The sequence below is a fragment of the Canis aureus genome, chromosome 11 (genome assembly GCF_053574225.1).
Source record: "Canis aureus isolate CA01 chromosome 11, VMU_Caureus_v.1.0, whole genome shotgun sequence".
NCBI lineage: Eukaryota > Metazoa > Chordata > Mammalia > Carnivora > Canidae > Canis > Canis aureus.
Genome location: NC_135621.1, coordinates 50,409,929 through 50,427,232, shown reverse-complemented (window position 1 = coordinate 50,427,232; position 17,304 = coordinate 50,409,929). Strand labels below are relative to the sequence as shown.

Here is a 17,304-nt window from a genome sequence, read left to right as displayed (position 1 = left end):
TTTTCCTTCACCTCTCCATTGGTTGGAGTGGATCTTAAAGCAGTATTTTCAGGAAAGATGTTCCTGAGAATATCTAAGAATGCTTTTTTCTGAAACATTCATATGTGAATAATAAAATTGCAGTTTGGCCAAGTTAAAACGTTTTCCCTTAAAACCTTGGAGACATTGTGTCACTTGTCTTCATCATCTCTTGCTAGTTGTTGAGATGCTTGAAGAAGGCTGATTTTTCATCATTTGATTATAATAACTTTGCACTGCTTGAAGATTTTTTCCTTTGTCCTTCTTTTTCTAGATTCTTGCCAAGATGTGCTTACTTATTGGTCTCTTAATTGATTTGTTCTGTGCAGTTGATTGAATAACATCCCCTCAAATTTCGCATCTACTTGGAATGTCAGAATGTGACCTTACTTGAAAATAAGGTCCTTAAAGATACAACTGCCTACAAATGAAATCACCCTGAATTTAGGGCACCCTACATCCAATGACTGGTGTCCTTATTAAGAGAGAACACATAGACACACACAGAGATGAAGGCCAAGTAAAGACAGAAGCCGAGGTTGGAGTTACCTGCCACAAGTCAAGGATCACCTGGGGCCACGAGAAGCTGGAAGAAGCAAGGAAGGATTCTTCCCTAGAGCCTTTGGAGGGGGCATAGCCCTGCTGACATGTTAATTTTGGACCTAGCCTCCAACACTGTAGGAGAAAAAATGCTTGTTGTTTTAAGCCACCCAGTTTGAGGTGCCGTGTTACAGCAGCCCTGGGAAGCTAACGCCGTCTGGAATGCAGGAGTCTTTTCAGTTTATAAACCATTTTTAGGTGAGTACATTGATCAGTTTCTTGTTCAAGTCACCTATAGGTCATGAGTATGGTTTCTGCTGTGTCTTTAATACCTATTATATTCTCTCTCGTTTTAATCTCCTTATCTTGCCTTCTGCATCCTGGGAGAGCTTCTCAAGCACCAGGAAAAATCAAGAAAGACAGAAATGGGCAAAAGATTACAGAATGTCCTTTCAGTGGCTGTACATCAGGTGTTGTACAGAGGACTCTTCAGGGTTATTAGATCCAGTGAGATCCTGAGTCTGTCATTATTTCTTTTTTTCTAGGCTGGGCTACAACCCTGTAGTACGCAGAGAACTGCTAGAAATGCAGATGATTCCTGTCCTTGTGAATGGGGAAAGGAAAGAGGGAACCAGTGAGGGGAGGGGGGTCTGAGCACCCCTGGGTCTGGAGGGTTCCCCAAAAGGGTGTTCACAGAATCTTAGTTTTTCCCAAACAACCGATTTTGTGTGTGTGTGTGTGTGTGTGTGTGTGTGTGTGTGTGTACGGACTGGCTCTATGCCTAGTGGAATTCTTAATTTTTCTCCAGCATCTTGATTGTCACTTTTAAATGGTTCACCGCATCTTAGTGTAGCTTAAGCATTTGCCAAGGTGGCCAAGAAGAAAAAAGTGGTTCCCGGAATTCTGATCTTTTTAATCACTGCTCCAGACTGGTTCTGGGAACTGAGAGGCACCATCTGCAAAAGGCTTTTGGAGGAAATGGGGTGGGAAGTGGGGTGGGTGGAGTTGTCAGGGAGAAGAATATGTCCCCAGATCCATTAGAGCAGTCTAGTCTAGGTGGAGCTCCGCTTTGAGGAGAAAACCATTTTGTGGTGTCTTCACTAAGCCTAGAGATTTTAACTTCATTTCCAGGTCCATGCTTGCTGTTCCCTTCTTGATTTATTTTGTTTTTTTGGCTGTTGTAACAGGAAAATCTACTCCCTTTTCAAACAAACAGCACTGAGAAAGATAGGATCGGAGAAGGTTCTCACTTAAAGCCTCACTTCTAAGATTCCAGAAAAGAAGCTGCTTCTTCCACTCCTGGGCCTCTGGCTTGGTCCTCTCATAGCCTGCAGCATGGAGGAAAGCAGAGGGACCTTGATCCCATAGATGCATATTGGGGTCAAGTTCCACCTCCTCCATAAAGTCATCCCTGGCCACCAGCCCACTGTCCTGTCTCTGTTCCCTCTGAGCTCCTAACTCACTCACCGTTCCACTCATTTTTATATTTAATTCCGGACTTGGGTGAATTATATGAATAATACCACTTTCCAATCTGCAATTCTTGTTTTTCCAGCTATGAACTCCTCAACAGCAAGGACCCTCTCCTGGCTTCCATTATGCTCACCACAGCCCTAAGCGTGACGCTGGACTCCTGGTAGGAGTTTGGTAAATAGCTGAGTTCACCTGAGTTCAGCCTGGCCACTGCGGCAGATAAAGGCCACTTAGAAGCGGTCCGACTGCAGGCTTTCCTGAGGCCCGAACTATGCCAGGCCCCCGGAGCATTACCTCCAAAACTCCCATGCGGGGGCCTGCTTTTGGGAAATCATGAGAAATGTTAAAATCACTTAAGAGGAAGAATTATTGCACCTACTGCATGGCACCCCACCCGAAGCCTTTCACGGTGCTTGGCCTCCTGGGCTAGCATCTTTTCTCCCCAGCACCTGTTTCTTTTTTCTCAAGTGAAGGATCCCTTATTGCTCTCTGGGTGCCCCCACCTGTTCTATGCCTTCTCTTGGTTTTGGAGAAAGCACACCCTAACAAGCTTTGCCAAGCATCTTCATCCCTCTCCTTTGAGGAACTCTTTCAAATGTTCTCTTTCTCAGAAGGTCCTTCCTTACTGGGTAGAGGAGAGAGGAGGAAATGTTCCTTCTCTCCTTGTGCAAATGATTCTGTTCTGTTGAAAGCTATAAATACGAACTCGGTCTATTAATGCACTTATTTGGCAGGTAAAGATATTGATTCATGTAATTCCACTGTCATCTGGGGATAGTTCTTGTGCTTCCTCTGGGGTCTCTGTATGGACTTTCTGGGGCTAAGATGTCTGTAGTGTCTGTGTCTCCGCTTTCTCTTTTCTTTGTCCCTGGGGAGTTCATTCTTCTGTAGAGTCTCTGTTCTCCCCATCTTTTCCCTTCTCCTATTCAGATTGGCTCCTAAGAAAAGATTAGAGAGGTAAGACCCAAATACCATGCTTATGTCCTAGTGGGGGCAGGTAATGGAGGGAGAGGTCACATCAACTGAGTAAATCCCATAGAGCAATACCAGAGACAGGATGGGGATAAGGGTAAGGATAGGGCTGCTTTTTAGCAAAAGGCCTCCCTGGTGCCCCAGAAATTCACATACTTATCCAAACACTCTTTTAGGTGCCCTGGACTTGTTCAGAGTAGACATGGCTCCATCCAAGTCTGCAGTGTTTGGACTAACAGTCTCACCACAGAATCGATCAGAAAATTCTAGAGCTGAAAGGAAGGTTAGACCCCCGCCCTCTCCTCTAGCCTGCATGCCTTGCTTTGCTGATGAGAAAACCAAAGCCCTGACAGAAATGATGAATGGTCCTTCAATTTTTTAGGGCAGAGCTTGGCCTGGAGCCCTGGCTTCTTAATTCTCCCCCCAAAGCTTGCTCATTATTCTTCTTTCCCCAGGTTTCATGGGTAGACTCAGTTGTTTACTTTTAGAATCAGCTCTTCTAGTGTCACAAAAAATGTCCTGCAGGCATCTTTTTGAGATAGTGTTGGATTTATAAAGCAACTGAGTAGAGAATTGACATTTTTGCAGTGATGGATCTTTCTCTCTGAGAATATGGTATAGCTCTGCATTTTTTCAAGTTCCTTTTATATGTTAATTTTTTGTTTTAGGGGCACCTGGATGACTCAGTTAGTTAAGCGTCCAACTCTTGATTTCAGAACAGGTCATGATCTCAGGGTTGTGAGATGGAGCCCTGCGTCACGCTCCCTGCTGTGGCGTGGAGCCTACTTAAGGTTCTCTCTCTCCCTCTCTCTCTGCCCCTCTCCCTGCCCCCTTTCCTTTCTCTTAAACATTTTTTTTGTTTTAAATTTTTATTACTGAAGTATTGTTGACACAATGTTATATTAGTTTTGGTGTACAGCATAGTGATTTAACGATTCTGTACACAATGCTCAGCATCATAAGTGTAGTTACCATCTGCCACTACACATGTATGTTAAAGTTTTCTTCATATATTTCTTGCACATTTTGAGGCTTATTCCAGACTATTTTATATTTTAGTTACTGTTGGAAATTCTTCCACTGTGTCTTTTAACTGAATAATATTTATATGTAAAAAAGCTATCATTTACTATATATGAATTTTATAACTGGCTTCATTACCCATTTCTCTTATTTGCAATTCAGTAGATTCTCTTAGGTTTTCCAGATATATAACCATGATGGTTATACATCATAATCATGATACTTGTACAAATTGTGACAATTTTGCCTCTTATTTTCATATTTTACACCTCTAACTTCTTTCCTAATTCTAACTTCTTGCTTACTTGTATCAGCTTGTATCTGCAGAGTTTTTAAAGAATAATGGTAGCATGCATTCTTGTCTTTTATTCTGACTTCAATGGAACTGCTTTTAGTGCTTTCCTTTTAGGCAAGATGATAACTTTTGAGGAAGATCTATTTTACCATGCCAAAAAAGAATCTATCTATTCCTCTTTTATTAAGATTTTTAAAATCTAGAATGAGTGTTGAATTTTATTCAGTTCCTTGTCTGCATCTATAGAAATAATTAAATTTTCTCCTTAGATTTTTTAAAATATAGTGAATCATATTAATGGATTTTTTCTAATATTGAACCATCCTTGCATTCCCAGAATAAATCCCACTTGTATATAGGTATTATTCTTCAAATGTGCCACATGAATCTGTTTATTAAAAATTAATTTAGGAATATTGCCTCAATATTCATTTGTGAGCTTGACCAGTAGGTCTAATCCAGTGTTTACTGGACAACTGGATCCATGTTGTGCTATGTCAAACAAATCATTTGTAAGCTCCAGCAGCCAGCCTCAAGAATGACCTCCAATGATCCCCATGTCCTAGTGTTTACACCTTTTGTGTAGCCCCCTGCTACACCGTTACAGAGTTTGTGCAATTGAAAGCACATAGGAGAATCTCACTTCTGAGATTAGGTTGTAAAAGACTATGGCTTCTGTCTCACATGGTTTTTTTGTTTGCTGGGTCTCTCCTAGATCATTTGCTCTAGGAGAAGCAAGCTGCCATGTTGTGGAAAGGCTCATGTGTCAAGAAACTAAAATCTCCACTGATAGCTAGCAAGAAACTGAGGACTGCTCCTGGATGCCTGACTCTCAGAAACTGCAGTAACAAATGTTTTTGTTTAAAGCCAGGGAGTGTTGAGGTAATTTGTTATGCAGCATTAGATAACAAATGCATATGTTTTCTTTATTTTCAGTTTTCCAAAGCAGTTTACACAGCATTGGAGGGAAGACTTGCTCTAGGGCTTAAGTAATGGATGTACTTTAGCTCTGTGGAGATAAGGGGAAAGGCATTCTGGGAATGGGAATTAATGAGAAGAGATAAAATGTGCATGGGTAACAGACATCTACAGAAAACTTTGGTGAACAAGAGCAGAATACACATTCTTCTTAAGCATACATGGAACATTCTCCAGAATAGAATATATGCCAGGCCTTAAAACAAAGCTCAATAAATGTAAAAGGATTGAAATCATACAAAGTATATTCTCTAGTCATAAGTGTGAAATTGGAAATTAATAATAGGAAAAAACTGGAGAAAGTCACAAATATGCAGAAATTAAATAACATACTACTAAATAACCAATGGATAAAAGTAGAAATCACAAGGGAAATCAGAAGATACTTTGAGTAAAATGAAACATAGCATACCAAAAGCAGTGCTTAGAGGGAATTTTATAGTTATAAAAAAATTCCACTGAAAAAGAGGAATGACCTCAAATAAACAACCCAAACTTGCACCTTAAAACACTGGACAAAGAAGAGCAAACTAAACCCAAAGCAAACAGAAGGAAGAAAATATTATGACTAGAACATAGGTTAATGAAATAGAGGTTAGAAAGACAACAGAGAAAATCAACAAAATTAAAAGTTGGCTCATTATAAAGATAAAAAAAATTGACAAGTCTTTTTAGCTAGATTGATCAAGAAAAAGAAGACTCAGAATACTAAGACCAGAAATTGAAGAAAGGATATTATGGGCATTACAGAGATAAAAGGCTATCAATAGCATCATGAACAACTATATGGCAGCATATTAGATCACTTCATTGAAATTGATAAATCCCTAGAAAGACACCTACTACCAAAACTGACTCAAGAAGAATAGAAAATCTGAATAGACCTAAAACAAGTAAAGAGATTGAATTAGTAATTTAAAAATTTCCCACAAAAAATATTCCCTCAACTAGATGGCTTTCCTGGTGAATTCTGCCACACATTTAAATAATTAATACCAGTTCTTCACAAACTCTTCTAAAAATAGAAGAGGATAGAACACTTTCTAACTCATTCTATGAAGTCAGTGTTACCATGATACCAAAACCAGACAGATACATTACCAAAAAAGAACACTACAGACTAATATCTTTTAAGCATACAGATGCAAAAACCTTCAATAAAACATTAGCAAATAAATCCAGCAATACATAAAAAGGATAATGCATATGACCAAGTAGGATTTACCCCAGATATACAAGATTGGTTTAAAATCTGAAAATCAATTAATGTAATACACCACAACAGAATAAAGGACCAAAACTTTATGATCATCTCGATAGATAGAGAAAAAGCGTTTGACAAAATTCAACACCTCTTTATGATAAAAACACCCAAGAAACCAGGAATAGAAGGGAAATTCCTCAATCTGATTAGCATCTACAAATCCCCACATCTAACATACTTAATGGTAAGAGGCTGAGTACAACTCTGTAGGATTAAGAACAAGACAAGAATATCTACTCATCACTTATAAACATTTTAGCCAGGGAAATTAGGCAAGAAAATAAAAAAAGAAAGGTATCAAGATTTGAAAGGAAGCAGATGACATAATTTATATAGAGAACATCTTAAATAACCCATGAATAAACTATTAGCTCTAATAAATGAGTTAGCGAAGTTTCAGGATACATGAAAAATACTTAAAAACCAGGACGCCTGGGTGGCTCAGTGGTTGAGCATCTGCCTTTGGCTCAGGGTGTGATCCCAGAGTCCCACATCGGGTTCCCAGCAGGAAGCCTGCTTCTCTCTCTGTGCCTATGTCTCTGCCTCTCTCTCTGTGTCTCTCATGAAAAAATAAATAAAATCTTAAAAAAAGAGAAAAATATACAAAAATCAATTGTATTTCTATCACAATGAGTAAACTGAAAACTCAATTAAGAAAAAATCCATTTATAATAGCATCAAAAAATAAAATACTTAGAAATAAACTTAACTGAAGCGCTACTCTGAAAACTATAAAATATTGTTGAAGGAAATTTAAAAATACTTAAATAAATAGAAAGGCCCATGGATTGAAACACATAATATTATTCCCAAATTAACCTACAGATTCAACATAATCCCTATCAGTATTCCAGTTGATTTCTTGGCTGAAATTGACAAGCTGATCCTAAAATTTATATGAAAATGCAAGGAATCCATATTAGCCAAAATAAACTTGAAAATGAGGAACAAAGTTGGAAGATTTATACTGACAGATTTCAAAACTTACTAGAAATGTAATCAGGACAGTGTGGTATTGGCCTATGAGTGGACATATGGATCAATGGAACAGAATTGAGAGTCCAGAACTACATTCTCAACTTTATGGTCACATGATTTTTGATAAGGCTGCCAAGATAATGAAATTGGGAAAGGAATTGTCTTTAAAACAGTGTTGGGCCTGCTGGGTACACACATGTATAAAAATGATGTTGAACCCCTACCCCATACCACATACAAAATTTACTCAAAATAGCATCAAAATGAAAAACTTTTGTGCTTCAAAGAATACAGTAAGAAAGTGAAAAGGCGACCCACAAAATGAGAGAAAATTTTTTACAAATCATATATCTGATAAGTAAGGGATTTGTATCTAGAATATATGAAGGACTCCTACAACTCAATAATAAAAAGACAACCCAATTTAAAAATGGGCAAAGGATCATAAGAAGAATTTCTCCAATGAAGATATACAAATTATTATAAGCACATGAGAAGATGCTCAACCTCATTAGCCGTCAGGAAATGCAAATCAAAACCACAATGAGATACCATTGCACACCGGATAGAGCTATCTAGGATAGTTTAATAAAAAACACAGATAATTACAAGTGTTGGCAAAGATATGAAGAAATTAATCCTCATACACTGCTGGTGAAAATTTAAAATAGTACAGCTGCTTTGGAAAAGCAGAGAACTACCATTCTGGCATTTCCTCAAGTGGTTAAACAGAGTTACCACATGACCCAATGATTGCACTCCTAGGTATCTACTTGAGAAGTGAAAATATGTACCCACATAAAAAATTTTACATAAATCTTCATAGAAGCATTATTCATAATAGTCAAAAAGTAGAAACAACCCCAGTGTCCATCAACTGACAGATCAATAAATAAAATATGCAATATTTGTACAATGGCATATTATTTAACAATAAAAAGAAATGAAATACTAACACATGCTACAATGTGGATGGAATTGGAAAAAATCATGCTAAGTGAAAAACCGGTCACAAAGGACCACATATTGTACGATTCCATTTATATGAAATGTCCAGAATAGACAAATATATAGAGACAAAAAGTAGATAAGTGGTTGCCTAGGGCGGGGGGGCAGAGGGCAGGAGAGTTTGGAAGGTGATGGACGAGAGGTGTACAAATTTTTTTGAAGGCGTAATGAATATATGCTAAAATTGATTGTCGTGATGCATGCATAGCTCTGAATATATGAAAAGCCATTGAATTGTATAGTGAACTGTACAATTTAAAATACTTTAAAAAATACAGTTCACTATACTTTAAAATGTATAGGGAACTGTAGAGCATGTGGATTATGTCTCAATAAAGCTGTTTAAAATTGTGTGGGGGGAATCAGGGATCAGTTTGAGATCCAAACTGCATGTGTGTGTTGTGAGGAGGTTGGCCAGGATTGGCACAATAGGACACAAGGATGGAGCAGTGCAGGGGCCCCAGCTCAGAGACAGGGGATGCACACTACTTGCCATTAAGAAAAAAGTTGGACGTGGATGGCAAATAGATTTTGTCTTGGGTGCCATCCTTGGCCGATAGCCGATAGCAGGTAGTGGCTACCTCCTGTGCTGTACTGGGTCTGAAGAGGAGTCTGGTTTCCAGGGAAAGGTACCAGGCTTGGCTACCAATGTCTGCACAGTAATGACAACTAAGATTTCTTGAATAGGACCTTGGTACTAAGCGCTGTCCTAAGTACTTCATAAGCTGCATCCCATTTAATTCCCTTCAGTATCCGAAGGTGGGTACCATCACTATCTCCAGTTTATAAAGGAGAAAGAGCCAGCAACACTGGCTCAAGGTCACATGGCTGGGTAATGGCAGAGTCAAGGGTCAGGGCCTAGAGGGTTGACACCAAAGTTCTCTGGTGACTCTGAGCCACAGTGACTTTCCCAAGAGCATGGGAGCCTACCCTTTAAATCTGCCAGCTGGCAGAGGCCACCCTTCCTGGACATGACTAAAGGTGTGTTTGGGAAGACCCATCTGCTTTAAAAATCTTTCCCGAGATCTGGAAACCCAATGGATTTCACTCCTTGGGGTGGTGTTAGCCATTCAGGTCCCCTGAAAGGAGTCACAACTCATCAGTCAACGTCTTCTGGGGATTTACAGTGAGTAGCTGGCTGCAGGGCCTGGGGGAACAGAAGCCAGGAAAAATGTCCTGGGGGATAAGGGATAAAGACAGAAAGTCATGGGGCGCACACACACACACACACACACACACACACACACACATCCAACCCCCACAATCACACCTGTAGCATCTGATGACTTTGCCTGAGCCCTTCCATGTGAGGAGTTCCCAAGGATGCTTTGCACTCGCATGTGACCTTTGGGGCTAAGCTACAAGTGGGCAGGAGACTGCAAGCGGACATGAGTGCAGTGGCCTGGATGTGGGGATGCTTGGCCTTCCCAGGTGACCTGAGTGTGGAATGCCTTTTGTTTCAGGGGCAATGGGCAGTTTGTTATTTAAAAGACAAAAGAAACTCACCGCCCTGACCATCCTCACACTGAGACTGAGACCCACGAGGCCTGGCACCTTACAGAGTTGCCTGTTCAGCCTTCCTGAGGTTCTTCTGGGGATAATCAGCATCCTGGCAGGGACCCCCAGTTGCCATGTGCTTGGCATTCACCTTTAGGAGAGAGCTGGGCCTCTCTCCCTCAGAACAGAATTAGACCAATGGACTCCGAGCCTTCCGCCTCCCCCAAGTCCTGGCAGGCTGTGCTCCTGTGCAGGGGGCGGATGGGGAGGAGTCCTGGATGAACAGATGCAGAGGTAGTGACTTAGTGGAAGGGTGAGGCAGGGAGGTGTTGGTTGGCTGTGAAATGGGGGAAAACGTAAGTGCAGGGAGAGATGGGACAAATGCAAACATGGAATTTGTGGAAGCTGGCAAACACAGGTAGGGGTGTGAGCGGCCTCACACCCCGGTTCGTCCCAGCTTGTTCTCGCCTTCTCAGATTTCTCTACCTTCTTCTCCAGGTTTGCTTTCAGCATTACCTGGGTTTATGTATCAGCTCTGCCACTTACCACTTGTGGGTCCTTGGGTAATTTATCCTCTGAATCTTGGTTTCCTTGCCTGAGGGAGACTATGGCACTGTTGTTGTAAAGGTAAAACAAGGTGACGTGTGAAGCACCTAGCGCAGAAAGGGCATAGTAGCGTTTGATAAATGATATCTATCCTACTACAGATATTTTTTAAAAGATTTTATTTATTTATTCATGAGAGACACAGAGAGAGAGAGAGAGGCAGAGACATAGGCAGAGAGAGAGGCAGCTCCCTGCGGGAACCTGATGTGGGACCCGATCCCAGGACTCTAGGATCACACCCTGAGCTGAAGGTAGACGCTCAACCACTGAGCCACCCAGGTGTCCCTAGTATAGATATGTTTAAGTTATTTTTAATGGGACGCCTGGGTGGCTCAGTTGGTTGAGCATCTGACTCTTGATTTCGGCTCAGGTCATGAGATTGAGCCCCATGTCCAGCTGCGCACTCAGTGGGGAGCCTGCTTGAGATTCTCTCTCTTTCTCTCCCTCTGCCACCCCTCACATTCGTTCTCTCTCTCTCAAATAAATAAACCTTTTTTAAAAAGTTATTTTTAACCTAACACAAAATTGACCATCTTAGCCATCTTTAAGTGCACACTTTAGTGGCATAAAGCACATTTACAATGCTGTGCGACCATCTCCACTATCCATTTCTAGAACTTTCCATCATCCCAAATAGAAACTCTGTACTTATTAAGCAATAACTCCCCATTCTCTCCTTACCTCAGTCCCCAGCAACCTTTAATCTATTCTCCATGTCTATTAATTTGTCTATTCTAGATATTTCATGGAAGTGCAATCATACAATATTTGTCCTTTTGTGGTTGGCTGATTTCACTTAGCATGATGTTTTCAAGCTTCACCTATGTTGTAGCACATGTCCAAACTCCCCTCCTCTTTCAGGCGGACTATCATTTTACTGTATGGATGAGCCACATTTTCTTTATCCATTTATCTGCTGATGGACATTTGGGATTCCACCTTTTGACTATTGTGCCTATATTAGACGTCACAGCCACTCTGCAAGGGAGCAACTGAACGTTGGGGATCAGAACACAGACCCTGGAGCAACCCTGCCTGAAGCCCACCCTGGGATGGTCTTAACCTCTTTAAGCCTCAGTTTTCTCATCTGTGAAATAGGGATATGAGGTCCTCCTGATGAGAGCTTGTGTGAGGAGGAAATGAGGCCATGCTTGCACGGTGGCTCCGATAGTCTCCGGTACCTGGTTAACTTTCAGAATGGTTAGCTGTCATCACTGTGTTGGGAACCGACACGTTTACCCAGGTACCATACCCAAGACACACCTTGATGGACTGAAGTTGTATCTGGGAACTGGTGGCTCAAGGTGGAGAGTTGCAGAATGGAAAAGGGCTAGAAGGAATAGAGACATTAGAGGTTCACTCCTCCAACTTCCTCCTTTGACCCCTGGGGAAGCCAAGGCCTCAGGAAAGATAGGGAATGGCCAGAATGACGGGTAGAGCTGGAACCAGGTGCCTGCCCCCCATGACTAGAGCTTGGCCTTGGCTCCACTTCTGATCACGCCAGTTCCCCTCCCCCAACCAGCACCTCTCCCCTCCAGAGGTCACAACAGATGGGGGGCTGCTTCACCCAGTGGGATTCTCCTCCAACTTATGGGGCCTTAGGGACCCACCTTCCCTTTGACCTCAGCTCAGGCACAAGGCCAGCTGCTTGCCTCACTGTAACGTCTGCCTTTCCCCTCCCCACTTCCGCCTGGCTGGTAGGCAGCAGGGGGAGGGAGGGTGTCAAACAGGTTTACCTGAGAGGGTCTTTTCTGGCAGGGGTAGGGGGTAGGCATGGAGGAACGGAGGCCTGGCCAGCCCAGGGGTGGCGGGATGTCGGTTGTTTTGGGATTAAGTACCTGGGCTGGGCAAGCACATCTGTCGTTCAGCCGTTTGTGTTCCCTTTGTTCATTTCGCTGATTTTCTAGGAGGTTATTTTTAGAGAATTCCAGCCTAAGTTCTGCAAAAGGGGGGCAGGATGGGGTGCAGCCCAAACCTGGGCAGGAGAACAGGGCAGACAAGGTGACCTGGTGGCAGTGAGGACAAAAACCTTGGCGGAGGGAAAGGGACCAGCTGTCAAGCTGTCCCCTCCCCCTGGGGACACTTCTGCAGCTCATTGATGAAAGAATTTTTTGTTTGTTTGTTTACTCAAAGGTGCCCTGGGTACCTGGATGGCTCAGTGGTTGAGCATCTGCCTCCGGCTCAGGGTCAGGTCATGATCCCAGAATCTCTGGATGGAGTCCCACATGGGGTCCCCAGCAGGGAGCCTGCTTCTCCCTCTGCCTGTGTCTCTGCTTCTCTTTCTGTGTCTCTCATGAATAAATAAATAAAATCTTAAAAAAAAAAAACAAAAACAAAGGCCAGGTCCCATCTCTCCCCCCATCTTCAGGGATCAGTCTCGCATAAGGAGGTGTTAAGGAGCTGGCTGGGGGGCGTCCATTGGGGAAGGCATGATGGGGGGCCCTGTGAGAGCTCCTGTCACAGCGCAGCCCTGCAGGGAGGGGGGCCAGAGGTCACAGGGGAGGCTGCGCTGCGTGAGGAAAGGCCTGCAGGGGAGGTGAATTTTGTAAATCCGGTACCTACGACTTTGGGGTAAACCCTTGCCTTTTACTTCTGGCTCATTTTCTCCTCCTTTATCCTTCCCAGTGTGCTGGGCATCACCACAGGAAAGATGCTTTCTTCGGGGAGCTCGAAGTGCTGGTGGCATGGACCGGACAGTTGGGGCCCAGCCCCCTCCCCACCTGCGCGCCTCCCTGGAGACGGTCCTGGGAGGCAGGCGGGGAGCGGGGCTGGGGCGGGGCAGCGCGGCTCACCTGCACAGGCAGCGAGAAAACCAACACCCAGGGATGGGCCCGGAGGAAGGGAAGGATCCTGCCCCTGCTCCAGCAGCTGAAAGCGAGAAGCTGATAATAGCCAGGAGGCCTGAAATGCACCCGCGGTAATCAAGCCATCTGGCAGGAGCCCGCGGGGAAGGAGGCCGCATCCGGCCTGCCAGGCCCCACGGGCCCAGGCCGCGGCCCAGCCCTGCCCCGGGAGCCGCAGGCTGGGGGGGCTCCTCTCCAGGCCGGGGGCCGCCTCTCACCTGCCGAGGCCGAGGGAGAGAACAGCCAAGGCCATCTCGTCCGGCCCCAGGGCTGCGCTGGGCTTAGCTTTCACTGGGACGAAGCCCTTGGGAGCCGCACCCTGGACCTTCCATTAGCTGGGGAGGTGGTTTGAAGGGCTTTGTGGACTCCCAAACGCTCACGGCACCCCCAGCCCTTACCGAGGGCCAGGCACTGTTCCGAGAGGGTTTTGTTTTTTTTTTTTAAAGATTTTATTTATTTCTTCATGAGAGACACACACAGAGAGAGGCAGAGACACAGGCAGAGGGAGAAGCGGGCTCCATGCAGGGAGCCTGATGCAGGACTTGATCCCAGGTCTCCAGGATCAGGCTCTGGGCTGAAGGCGGGCGCTCAGCTGCTGAGCCACCCAGGGATCCCCTGTTCTGAGAGGTTTCGTCTAACTACCCGCCCCCGCCCCCCCTGCTCTCCGAGTCCTCACAAGAACTCTGCGAGAGGGGAGTTATCTCCGTTGGACAGAGGGGAGGCCTGGGCAGGGGGCAGGCCTGGGCCTGGCCAGCACTTTGGCTCCCGAGCCCTGCCTGCCCTTCGCTGCTGGGCAGCGCTGCCCTGTTGCTCCATAGCCCAGGCTGGAGTTGAGAACCGGTCTTCCTTGTGCACTGGGAAAGCAGAGGTCCCTGAAATGTGGCCTGTGGGTGGTGAGCTGGGGCGGGTGATGGCATACCATCAGAATGGATGTCCCCTAACTTAAAGCAGGCAGGGGTCCCGTCCAACCTCACGCCCTCCACCCCCCGCCCCACCGAAGGTTAGTACAGTTAGATCTGGAGAGGTTGCTTGGGGTCACAAAGCTCGAAAATGATAAAACAGGCATCGTGGCTGAAGTCACTGGGACAGTCTGTCACTCCTATCAATTTCTCTGGGGGAATAAAACTGGCCCTGGCCCTGGCACCCCTACCCCATCCACCTAAGCCCCCGCAGTGGACAGCAGGGGCATTCCTGAGGGCAGGGGCCCCTGTTGACCTGACCACCATTTCCTGCCCACCCAGGGACCCCCCTCCATCTGGTAAAGAAGATTGAGAAGAACTGGAGACACTTCAGTTTCTTGCCTTTCTGGCTCTCCTCCCCCTCGGTTGAGGGCTGATTGGTGTCCCTGGAGGCTTTTGACCTGTGGGCCTTACCCAGAGTTCAGCTTGGGTGGTGTTGGGACCAAGCCCCCAGCCAGGTCCCAAAGAGGAGTCTCTAGCCTAGGACTGAGGTATCTCCAGATGTACAGGAGCTTTGCCAGGTAATCATTGCAGGTAATGGCAAAGGCTTTGAACGAAGTGTCCAAACTGGTTTAACTCCCTTTTGGTATTTCTCTTATTTTGTGGATTTTAATTCACTTGCTAAGGACCTGCCCTGCCTTAATCTCTATTCCCTGAGGAATGAAAGATTAGATAGTTTTTTGTTTGTTTTGTTTGCTTAAGGGTCTATACTCCTGTTTCCTGGGTTGGGCTCAGCTAGTCTTTCTATAGGACCCCCGCCTCCCCGAGGGGGCCAGACAGGGAGTCTAGGGATGCTTGGATCAAGGTCCAAATTACATTCAATGTTCCTTCTAAATCTATGGTTCCAACAATATTATTTGCCACCCAATGGCATTCAACCAACAGAAGATATAAGAGAAGAATTGCCCTTCAATTCTTAATCCGACAGCACCGATCAAACAATTATGGTATAGAAGGTGCTAGGCAAGAAGCATTTCTGTTTCCTGCCATGGAGGACTTTACAGTCTGAAAGACAGGTGAGACATACACGTACAACACGAAGTTCAGGATCAGCAAGAGAAACCGCAGCGCAGAAAGCAGTAGCGGGTTCATTGCCAAACGAAGGACATGGGAACAGTTTTCATATGGAAGAGTTTCACAGAGTAGCTAACGTAGCAAGACTTGTTCCTAACCAAAGGATACTAGCAAAAGGCATTGCCAACGTGAGTGATACTGTGAAGAATGAGGTCAGGGGAGAGAATTGGCTAGAATTGTTGGGGATGGGTTTGGTTTTGGAGGATATGTGTGTGTGGTGGGCATTTGCTGGACTTAGAGTTTCCTGTAGGTTTTCTTCCTTATTTTGGAGACTACCCTGCTCTCTTTCTGGGAGAGCCCCTATCCCTTTCAGCAACTGAGGAACTGTCAGCTGGGTTATAGGTGGGAACATCACATTTCTCCCTCTGTTCACTCAACCATAACGTTGGTCCAGGAATGGACCTGGGACCCAGTGACAGCCAAGGAACACACGAAACATCTGCTGGGGCCGTTTGGAGAGAAGAACGTTCTCTTTCTCACTGGGCTTGAACCTGGAGTTCACTTTGCAGTGCAAACTTCTTCCCACCAGAGGCATAGAGTCTGTCTGAGAGTGGCATCAACATAAAGGTAGCAAGACCAAGAGGTGACATCAGGTGCTAGTGACTTCTTACAAGACCCTGAATCAAGCCATGCCTGAAGACAGACCTACCCCTTGGACTTTTCAACTGTGTGGTCAGTATATTTCCTTTCTTCTTCTTCTTCTTTTTTTTTAAGATTTTATTTATTTGTACAGAGAGAGAAAATGAGGCAGAGACCCAGGCAGAGGGAGAAGCAGGCTCCATGCAGGGAGCCCGATGTGGGACTCTATTCCAGGTCTCTAGGATCAGGCCCTGGGCTGAAGGCAGCGCTAAACCACTGAGCCACCTGAGCTGCCCCATTTCCTTTCTTCTTATATGCACTGGGGTTGGTTTTCTTGAAACAGAAAAGCATTTTGTTACGGCGTGGGCCTTGAACTGGATTTGGGCTGATGGAGGGGAAGAGGGCGATCCAAGGAGACTGTGCCGTGTGAACTAGGATGTGAGCCGTGTGGAAACCGACTGAGAGAGAAGGTCTTGGCAGACCATGTGCAAAATACCCTGCAAGAGAATATGTGCTTTCATTCTTCTGGCTGCATTTATCTACTTAGACAAATCCAGTGGGACTGCTGGGGAGAGGCGTGTAAGGGAAGGACAAAGGTAGAGAGAGGGGGAGGAGGAGGAAGAGAGAAGGAGCTCTAAAAATAATAAAGTAAGAGCAGCAAACGTTTTCTGAACACTTACTCTATGCTAGGGACTGTGCTAAGCCTTTTTCTCACTTAATCCTTTAACCGGCCATGAGGTGTTATTATTTCTCCATTTTACAGATGAGGAATTGAGGCACAAAGAATTTGCCAACGTGAACCAGTTAATAAGGGTCAGAGCTGGGATTTTAACCTGAAAGCTCAAGCCAACTAGATACTGCATTCTCAACCTGCCCCCTTCAGCTTGTGGCCTCTTCTTTGGGGAAGGAAAGGGGGCAGCTGTTGCCGAGAGGGGTCTTAAGAGAACACAGGGCTCAAGCTGTTTTTCCCAGAGCTGGCCCCGATTTGACTATTTGTTCCTTCTTGCTCTGGGTTTTTTGTTTTGTTTTTTAAGTTTGCTATTGGACAAATGCTTCCTCTGCCCTCAATTAGCAATGATCCTCGGGGCCGGCGAGTGACTGCAGGTGACTGCTCCTGGTCAGGGCTGACACCCTCCTGGGCTGGCTGACAGCACTCAGATTGGGGGAGTGAGGCCCTCTGGACAGGCCCCCCTGGCC

The 17,304-nt window shown here is 44.8% G+C and overlaps 1 long non-coding RNA gene across 3 annotated transcripts in view; it reads left to right on the top strand.

Moving 5' to 3' along the window:
• The window catches only part of LOC144324068 (uncharacterized), a 166,952-nt gene that overhangs the window by 131,480 nt on the left and 18,168 nt on the right, over positions 1 to 17,304 (top strand). For all 3 annotated transcript variants that reach the window (XR_013389450.1, XR_013389451.1, XR_013389449.1), the window contains 4 exons: positions 348 to 816; positions 5,037 to 5,203; positions 13,278 to 13,569; positions 15,923 to 16,200. This is a non-coding gene — a long non-coding RNA (uncharacterized LOC144324068). The remainder of the gene's footprint in view (positions 1 to 347; positions 817 to 5,036; positions 5,204 to 13,277; positions 13,570 to 15,922; positions 16,201 to 17,304) is intronic.